Here is a 9674-nt window from a genome sequence, read left to right on the forward strand (position 1 = left end):
TCAGCAATATTGACGTTATGTACTGCCAAGTGTCTGCTTGTATACGTGGCCTGATTCCTGTGCTGACCTTTCTGCTTTCCTTTATTGAGCGCATTCCTACAGGTGCTTCCTTCCAGCTCCTTGATCGAAAGGGCTGAGATCAAGGCAGTAGGAGGTTGGTGGAACCTAACGCAGAGTCTGAGTAATGTTATGGGACTGGATATTGTGGATCATCAATATGCATTTGCCCATCGTGTGAAAGACACCTTGTTGTCAAGGGTATCAGCTAGTTCCAGTTAAAGCAGAGTAAAGGCAGCACCAGCCAGGCATGGCTCAGCTGATAACACTCTCACCTCTGAGTCACTGTGGGTTCAAAACCCAATTTCGAGACTTAAATACAAAATCCAGGCTCCCAACGCAATACAAAGCAATCGCTGCACTATTTGAGATGTCATTTTGGTGAGACATTAAACCAAGGCCTCATTTGTTCTCTCAGGTGGAGTTATCATGCAGTATTCAAAGAAAAGCAGGGAGAATTTCCCCACTTGACTTGCCAATATTTATATCTCCATCAATCATAGAATCCTACAGTGCAGAAGGAGGCCATTCGGCCCATCGCGTCTGCACCAACCACAATCCCACCCAGACCCTATCCCCACATCCCCGTGCATTTACCCTAGTTAGTCCCTCTGACACTAAGGGGCAATTTAGCATGGCCAATCCACCTAACCCGCACACCTTTGGAGTGTGGAAGGAAACCGGAGCACCTGGAGGAAACCCACGCAGACACGGGGAGAACGTGCAAACTCCACACAGACAGTGACCCAAGGAATCAAACCAGGGTCCCTGGCGCTGTGAGGCAGCAGTGCTAACCACTGTGCCACCGTGCAGCCCCAATATTAATAAAAAGGATAAATAAAAATTTATTCTCTGGTTATTTCTACATTACTGTTGGTGGGAGCTTGCTGTGTACAAATTGGGTGTTGTATTTCCTACGTTTCAACAGTCGAAAGTTTGTCATTGGCTCTGAAGTGATTTGGGGCATTCTGAGATTGTGAGGAAACTCACTTCCTCTTTCTCTGCATGCTAGACTCCCCTCTCTCTGTGAAAAGTACCTTCATTTTACTTGTAAAGTGAATAGTTTAATTTTTTTTTGTAAACCAGTTGTCTGCAAATGATGGCATCGCAGACCTGGTTGCACGCCAGCCAGTTCTGATATTTTTCCAGTGCCATTAGCTGCCTTCTGTTGCTCACCGCAGCAGCTCATTTATCCACTGTTCTGTTAATTGACAATCTATTAGCTGCAGCTCGCCTGCAGTGTGGACTCTGCAGAAGATTTTATTGGGGTCAAGTTACATGTGACCTTTTCGGTCACTAGTGGCCATTTACTGTACGAATTCTAACTCCTTCCTCGTCCTTTTATGAAATATCAATAATATAAAATCCCTGCAGGTTGTTTCTTGAATTTATCAATTGCTCAGCATTTTCAGATCAGCATGCTACATAAAATTAAGGCTAGCTACCTGCTAGATATTGTCATGGTTCTGTTGTTCTTGCTTATGCTACTGCACCTGTTAGCCATGCAGCCATCTAACAGCTAACATTGATGCATAAGGACTTTGTAGAAATAAGTTCCCTACTTCTGCGGGGGGCCTTGTCCATCAGGAGTGCAAATCGGAGATCTGATCGTGTACTCAAAAATCATGCGATGATCAAGTTGCTGACAGGTGAGTGGGAACTTGGAAAACTGCCTGTATAACGGAGAGGGTATAGAGACTGTGATTATCGGCGGCATGGTGGCACAGTGGTTAGCACTGCTGCCTCACAGTGCCAGGGACCTGGGTTCGATTCCCGGCTTGGGTGACTGTGCGTAGTCTACACGTTCTCCCTGTGTCTGTGTAAGTTTCCTCCCTGTTGATGGGAATTTTCTTTTGAGACCGTGTATTGCTAAGCATGATGGCACAGTGGTTAGCACTGCTGCCTCACAGTGCCAGGGACTCAGATTCGATTTCTGGCTTGGGTCACTATCTGTGCGGAGTTTGCACGTTCTCCCCGTGTCTGCATGGGTTTCCTCTGGGTGCTCCGGTTTCCTCCCACAGTCTGAAAGACGTGCTGGTTAGGTGCATTGACCCGAACAGGCGCCGGACTGTGGCGAATAGGGGAATTTCACAGTAACTTCAGTGCAGTGTTAATGTAAGCCTTATTTGTGACTAATAAATAAACTTTAAAAACTTTAAAACTTAAGCTAAATACAAGACTCACGAACTCAGTGTCCTGATTCAAAGACATTATTGGCCTTGCTACTTTATTGACCAATCGATCAAATAGGAGAATGACATAAGTTGGCACAGCACCCCACTAGGAGGCTCTGGCAAACCCAATACCACTCTAAAGTACAATGCCTCTGTAAGGCCAATTATACATTTCTCAGGATCTTACTTCCCACCTTTCCGGTGGGCATTATTCAGTAAACATTAATACAAATCAATCAATAACCATCCCTGTCACCAACTCCAGCCAATAACAATTTACATCTTGACCTCATGGGATTTTATTTGTCCTTAATTTTGGATGTTACCTCCCTCAGTTGCCCAGCAACACAGCAAAGTTAACATTCCCACAGATTCATTTTCACATCACTATACCAGACCCTGAGAAATTGCTAGTGTCTGGCTGCTCCTGTGTTATCAGCCTGACTTTGTATAGCTCTCATTCATTGAGCTGGCCTTGGAAGCCATTTTGTTCCCCACACCTACTGATAAAAATGTCCACATTCAACAGTCTATTGTTCTACAAAAATGTGGTTCCCTCCTGAATGCCTCATCCCATCAAACCTTGCTGTGCCTTGCCGTGGGCTGAAGTTTTACAAAATACATTCTAAGAAATAAGCTATGTCCATTCGATGTTGAAAATACCTGTTTAAATGAACAATTCTTGTTGTTTAATCAAACTGTCTTTTACACTGACAGTCTCTTATTAGTACATTCTTTAGTCTAAGATCACTCACTCCATGTCAGTATTGTGCTAGTGTTTTAAACTCATGATTATATATGTTTTCATTAGCCTCATTTGGCCCACCTACAAAGATGTGCTGGTTAGGTGCATTGGCCATGCTAAAATCTTTGATTTGATTTATTATTGTCACATGTATTAACATACAGTGAAAAGTATTGTTTCTTGCATGCTATAAAGACAAAACATACCGTTCATAGAGAAGGAAACGAGAGAGTGCAGAATGTAGTGCTACAGTCATAGCTAGGGTGTAGAGAAAAATCAACTTAATGCAAGGTAAGTCCATTCAAACGTCTGACGGCAGCAGGGAAGATGATGTTGAGTCGGTTGGTACGTGATCTCAGACTTTTGTATCTTTTCCCGACGGAAGAAGGTGGAAGAGAGTATGTCTGGGGTGCGTGGGGTCCTTAATTATACTGGCTGCTTTGCTGAGGCAGTGGGAAGTGTAGACAGAGTCAATGGATGGGAGGTTGGTTTGCGTGATGGATTGGGCTACATTCGTTTTGTAGTTCCTTGCGGTCTTGGGCAGAGCAGGAGCCATACCAAGCTGTGACACAACCAGAAAGAATGCTTTCTATGGAGCATCTGTTGATTTATTGTCACATGTATGAGCATACAGTTAAAAGTATTGTTTCTTGTGCGCTATACAGACAAAGCATACCGTTCATAGGGAAGGACTGTTCAGTCCTTTCAGTGCAGTGCAATAGAGTGCAGTGTTCAGAACTAAACACAACACTCCAGTTGAGGTATTGCGTTTAGAGTGAGGTATTAAATCGGGGTGCTGCCTGTTCTCTCAGATTTATGTGAAAGATCCCACAGCCCTATTTCGAAGAAGGCAGCATGGTCGATGCAGACTTGGAGGGCCGAAGGGCCTGTTCCTGTGCTGTAATTTTCTTTGTTCTAAGAGCATGGGCATTCTCCACAATGTCCCTGCCGATATTTATCCCTCAGCTAACATCACTAAGACAGATTATCCGCCGGTTATTATCACATTGTTTTGTGTGGGAGATTGCTGTGTGCAAACTGTGGATGCTGGACATCTGAAATAAAAGCAGAGATCCTGCGGGTCAGATGGTTTCAGTGGAGGGAGAAAGCAAGTTAACTTTGCACAACTGCTCTGCTAAAAGGTCAGCAACCAGAAACGTTAACTCTAGTTTTGGTTTTGACAGATGCTGCCTAATCTGCTGAGAATTCTGAAGGGCCATTCCTGACTTGAAACATTGGCCCTGATTTTACCAGCATGGCCGCTCAAGGCTCGTAAGATGGCGCCCGAGGTCAACAGGGAGTGCCATTCTGCAAGCCTTGCTCGTCCCAATTTTGGGGCGGCTGTGCCAGTAAAATCAGGGCCATTGGCTCCATTTTCTCTCTTCGCAGATGCTGTCAGACCTGCTGAGTTTTTCCAAATTTTGTTTTTGTTTCGGGTTCCAGTATCAGTAGTATTTTGCTTTTATCTGGGTATTTCCGGGATTTGTTTGTTACATAAAAGTAGTGGCTACGTGTCAAAAATATACTATTGGCTGTCAATCACTTTGGGACATCCTGAGGTCCTCAAAGGCGCTACAGAAATGCAAGTCTTTTAGTTGCAACTGGAACTTAGGAAAAGTTTGCTATTCAAGCAGAACTGGAATGGTCTATTGTGGTTGAAATGATAGTCAAATTCCATATTGCTCTCACATAATAATGGCTTAAGGGATGGAACGAAAACCCAGATATGCTATAAATGTCTTTGTAGTCCCCCTTTAAAATGAGGTTAAAACCAGCTGCAGTCAGAATTATGCCCCCCAGCCTTCCTCAGCACAAATGCCGCCAAGCTTTGTGGGTTATCTCCGAGGCTTGAGGGAGGAATTGAGCTGCATTCAAACAAGCCTACACTGCGTGGAATTTTGCTATCATGGGTACACGCAACATTTGCTGTTGAATATGTAATTTAAAAAATCAACAAACCCTGGCAACTGTTCAACTTTAAATCAGTTAGGTCTGTTCAAAAGCTTGGGAGCTGATTGAGAGTTGAGTCAGGTCAAGCTGGAAACTTCAGAGGAAATCAGGCATGGTTGGCTAACTCCTGTGGTTAGAAAAAGATTACAAGTAAAGAATAACAAGCATTGAAAAGGTTACCTACAAAATAATAGCGTAATATTTGGGGTTTATAGTTTTCATTTGAGTGGGTTAGTATAGTATAGCAATGTTACCTATTTATTTATTCATTTTTCTTCCACATATTCACTTCTTTTTAAATTAAAGGCTGAAACGAGGTCTGATTTTGTGCACCATTTTTGGAAGATGTGAAAAAGCAGTTTGCAGAAAGGTTTTCTGTTTGTTATCCTGGGCAGGTTACCAAAACTTTCTATCAGGAGCTGGGAATTCAGCTATGAGAGTAGATGCAGTAGCCATCGCAGTGTACAAAGGAGAGAAAGACTTCTCAAAAACTAGCATTCATGCAGGGAAAAAAGCAGAACCAGAAAAATGTTGTTGTGCTCAACATTTTCCTCTCAAAGTAAGGTCCACTCAGCAGCTTTTGATGATTAAGCTCCTTTGAATTTGCTGAAATATTTTGTGCAGGATTGAGCTGGTTGCAAATTCACATGCCCAGAGATGGTAGCTTGGAACTGAACTAATCCTCCTCGATTGCAGGCGTAGCTTTGCTGTGCCAAGGTGTGTCTGGGGTTCAACTCCAGGGTTCAACTAATGTTGACCAATCACCTTGGCTCTTAGTAGAATTTGAAGAGGTTAGGGTTAAGGTTAGGGCAGCACAGTGGTTAGCACTGCTGCCTCACAGCACCAGGGGCCTGGGTTTGAATTCCGACTTGGGTCACTGTCTGTATGGAGTCTGCACGTTTTCCCTGTGTCTGCCTGGGTTTCCTCCAGGTGCTCCGGTTTCCTCTATGTGTGAAAGGCGTGCTGGTTAGGTGCATTGGCCATGCTAAATTCTCCCTCAGTGTACCCGAACAGGCGCCGGAGTGTGGTAACTAGGGGAATTTCACAGTAACTTCATTGCAGAGTTAATGTAAGCTTACTTGTGACTAATAAATAAGCTTTAAACAAAAACAAAAAAAAATGCTGGAAATACTCAGCCAGTCAGGCAGCATCTATGGAGAGAAACAGGGTTAATGTTTTAGGTCAATGGCCTTTCATTAGAGCTAGGGATAGTCTTTTTACTTAGCACCATGTAACACCTCAAACCAAAACCCCATCAGACAAATAGTAGGAAGCATACCTGTGCTGTGTCAGTAATAGAATTCCATAGAATTCCCTATAGTGCAGAAGGAAGCTGCACCAACCACAGTCCCTCCCAGCCCCTATCCCCACATATTTATCCTGCTAGTCCCCCAATAAACAATGAGAATGGACACTGCTGTTACGCTGTGATCTCAATACTTGTCCTCACAATGTGTACATGTGAATGTTAACTTCTTTTGTGCGCCTTTTGATCATGGAGGTATACAGCACAGAAAAAGACCCTTCAGCCCATCGCATCTGCACCAGTCAAAGATAAACCCCCAAACTATTCTAATTCCCCTTGTATGCCTGGGCATCGCAAGTGCACACCTAAATACTTCTTAAATGGTACAAGGGTCTCTGCCTCCACCACCCTTTCAGGCAGAGAGTTCCAGATTTCTACCATCCTTTGGGATGTGAGTTTTTCTTCACATCCACTCTAAACCTCCTGCCTTTTACGTTAAATCTCTTTCCCCGGTCATTGATTCCTCCACCAAGGGGAAAAGTTCCTTCCTGTCTATCTATGTCCCTCATAATTTTATACATCTCAATCATGTCCCCCACTCAGTCTCTGCTCCAAGGAAAACAACCCCAGTCTACCCAATCTGTCTTTATGACTAAAACTCTCCAGCCCAGGCAACACCCTGGTAAATCTCCTCTGCACCCTTTCCAGTGCTATCACATCCCTCCTATAATGTGAATTCACGAACTGCACACAACACTCTAGTTGTGGCCTAACCAACATTTTATACAGTTCCAGCATAACCTCCCTGCTCTTAAACTCTATGCCTCGGCTAATAAAGGCAAGTATACATATGCCTTCTTAACCACTTTATCCACCTGTCCTGTTACTTTAAGGGACCGGTTATACATGCACACCAAGGTCCCTCTGATCCACGGTGCTTCCCAGGGTCCTGCCGTTCATTATGTATTCCCTTGCCTTGTTTGTCCTGTCCAAGTGCATCACCTTATGCTTACCCAGATTGAATTCTATTTGCCACTGATCAGCCCCTTCTACATCCTCCAACAATCTCATCCTGGTGAAATTGTAAGATGTAAAGCAGAATTTCAGAGTCGGAGTGCAGTTGATCAGTTTGATGAATTCCAGCACTGTGGAAACACCGGTAACATTGAGGAAGGGTGCTACCATCATGGTCAGCTTGGCCAATCATAATAACTACTCTAGCAGGAGAAAGCAAGTGGATCCAATAACTAGTGGCACCAATAGGGCATGTCATGGCAATGGGCAAGCAACATTCTGGATACAGAGGTGGTTTCAGATCTGGAGAGTCTCATTGTGTGGTCAACATGGTTGCTGGACAAGTAACTGCACTAAGATATGTGATACCTGATAAATGCATGTCTGAATTCCAAACTTTATGAAAGAGGAAGATTGCAAAGTTTCGTACTGAATGGTTGTGGATATTTGTTATATAAATATACACTTGCAAAGCACATTTACCTATATTGTGTGGAAGGGATTTCCTACTAAATTTAGTGCATGCTGCTGCTAAAACAGTGTTGCCATTGTCCCCACCTCTGCCTGAACAACCACTTCTATTAGACGGTGCTGGGGTAAAATACAGGCAACACAGCACGTACTTTGCCCTAAAACCCTTTCATGGACCTGATATGGAAAACTAAATGGGTTACTTACTAGCTTGGAAACCTGTCCACTTCTGCCCACCTGGTTCAGATCCTGCCCACAGCAGTTTGGTGCCGCTTTGGTTTATTCCCAAAAGTTTTTAGAGGGTGAAGGTTCTGCGTTATCCAGTTTCCATTGATTTAATCTCTGGGACGGCCTGAGAAGAGTTGAATTCTCAGAAGGAAATCTAGCACCTCCCCCCATCCCCCCCCCCCCCCCCCCCCACCAACGTTTTAAAAGCTGTCATACTGAACAGAACTTTAGCAATTTAGTTTTGATCATTCCCCGCAAACTGTGGCAAGTAGGAATTAAAACAAATCTATTCCTCAAAACTTTTTTTGTGGACTTGTGTCGACTTAAGATTTTCTAGCTTCTCTCACTCGAGCTATTTTGAATTCTCATTCGGTTGCAGAGTCGCCAAGACATGCATAAAATTATTTTCCTCACGGAGCTCGTTTAGATGCTTCAGATGTTTAGACGTGCTGCTAGCTTTGTGCATGGTGCCAGGAATGAATTGCCACAACAGTTGTGTTCTCTGAGGAGCGATCAGAGTCCTGTCTTTTTAAGCTTATCCTTTATGCAAGTGCGCATCAGCTACCTCAAGTGTTGGAATCAATTCAGCAAGAAGACAGAACATTTCCAGACATTCTGTGGTGTGAAAATTGCACCAAGAGCAACATTCTAACACCCTATGATTGACAAATGCACAAGTTTATTTATATTACATTACGTCGAATTCACAGCACAGAAACAGGTCACTGGTCCCAACATACACCTATCTGAGTGCCTACACTTCACACAAGCTACCTCAATTAACATTAACATTATCTTTGGTTCCTTTCTCCCTCAAGCGTTTATCCAGTTTTCTTTTATCTATGTTATTCACCTCAAGGGTAGTGAGTTCCACATTCTCACCGGTCTCTGGGTAAACAGGTTTCTCCTGAATTCAGGCTGATTTTCTTCCTCATCCACTCTATTCCCATATCTCTTGATGCCCTTATGTTCAATGTCAGCCTCAGTCTTGAACATACACAACTACAGAGCACCCACAACCCTCTGCGGTAGAAAATTGCAAATCTTCACAACCCACTGAGCGAAGAAATTTCTCCTCATCTCAGTCCTAAATGGCCAACCTCTTAAGCTGAGATTTAGTTTCATACTCTCCACCTGCAAGAGACAGCCTGATCAACACTTGTAGTTATCACAAATGGATAAACAAAACTGGTTTCACTTGATTTTCAACTTTTGCCAGGAATTTCTGACATGCACAATATCGCAACAGCAAAGCAACTGACCTTTATAAAGCAGCTTTAACGCAGTGAAATGTCCCCAGGCTCTTCACAGAATTGACAATCAAACTAAATCTGACACAGAGCATATTAGCGCAGGTAACCAGAAGCTTGGTCAAAGAAGTACGTTTTAAGGAGCATCTTAAATGGGAGAGAGAAAGATAGAGAGAGAGAGAGACAGAGAGGTGAATGGAAGGAATTGCAGAGTTTAGGGCCCAGGCAGCATATCAAAGATTGGATATCAATAGTCATTGAGGTACTGGAAAGTGCAATGTTGGGTATGGTTGGTTTTATTTGTCAGCTTTAGGATACCGAGTTTAAATGTCCCAGCTGCCTATCTCTGGCAGGAAGTCAGGAAAGGGCTCTTGTCTCACGAGGTACAGGGTATCAATTCTAAATATTCTCACAAGAGTCCAGATTTTCTGGTAACTGAACTCTTAATGTCACACATTAGAGGCATCCACCTCATTCCAATAAAACCACTGGATTTGCACCTAATGAGTTATTCTTTACGAGTTCCTCTTCTTGCAGGG

Source organism: Mustelus asterias, chromosome 7, assembly GCF_964213995.1.
Source record: "Mustelus asterias chromosome 7, sMusAst1.hap1.1, whole genome shotgun sequence".
In the NCBI taxonomy this organism is placed as follows: Eukaryota; Metazoa; Chordata; class Chondrichthyes; order Carcharhiniformes; family Triakidae; genus Mustelus; species Mustelus asterias.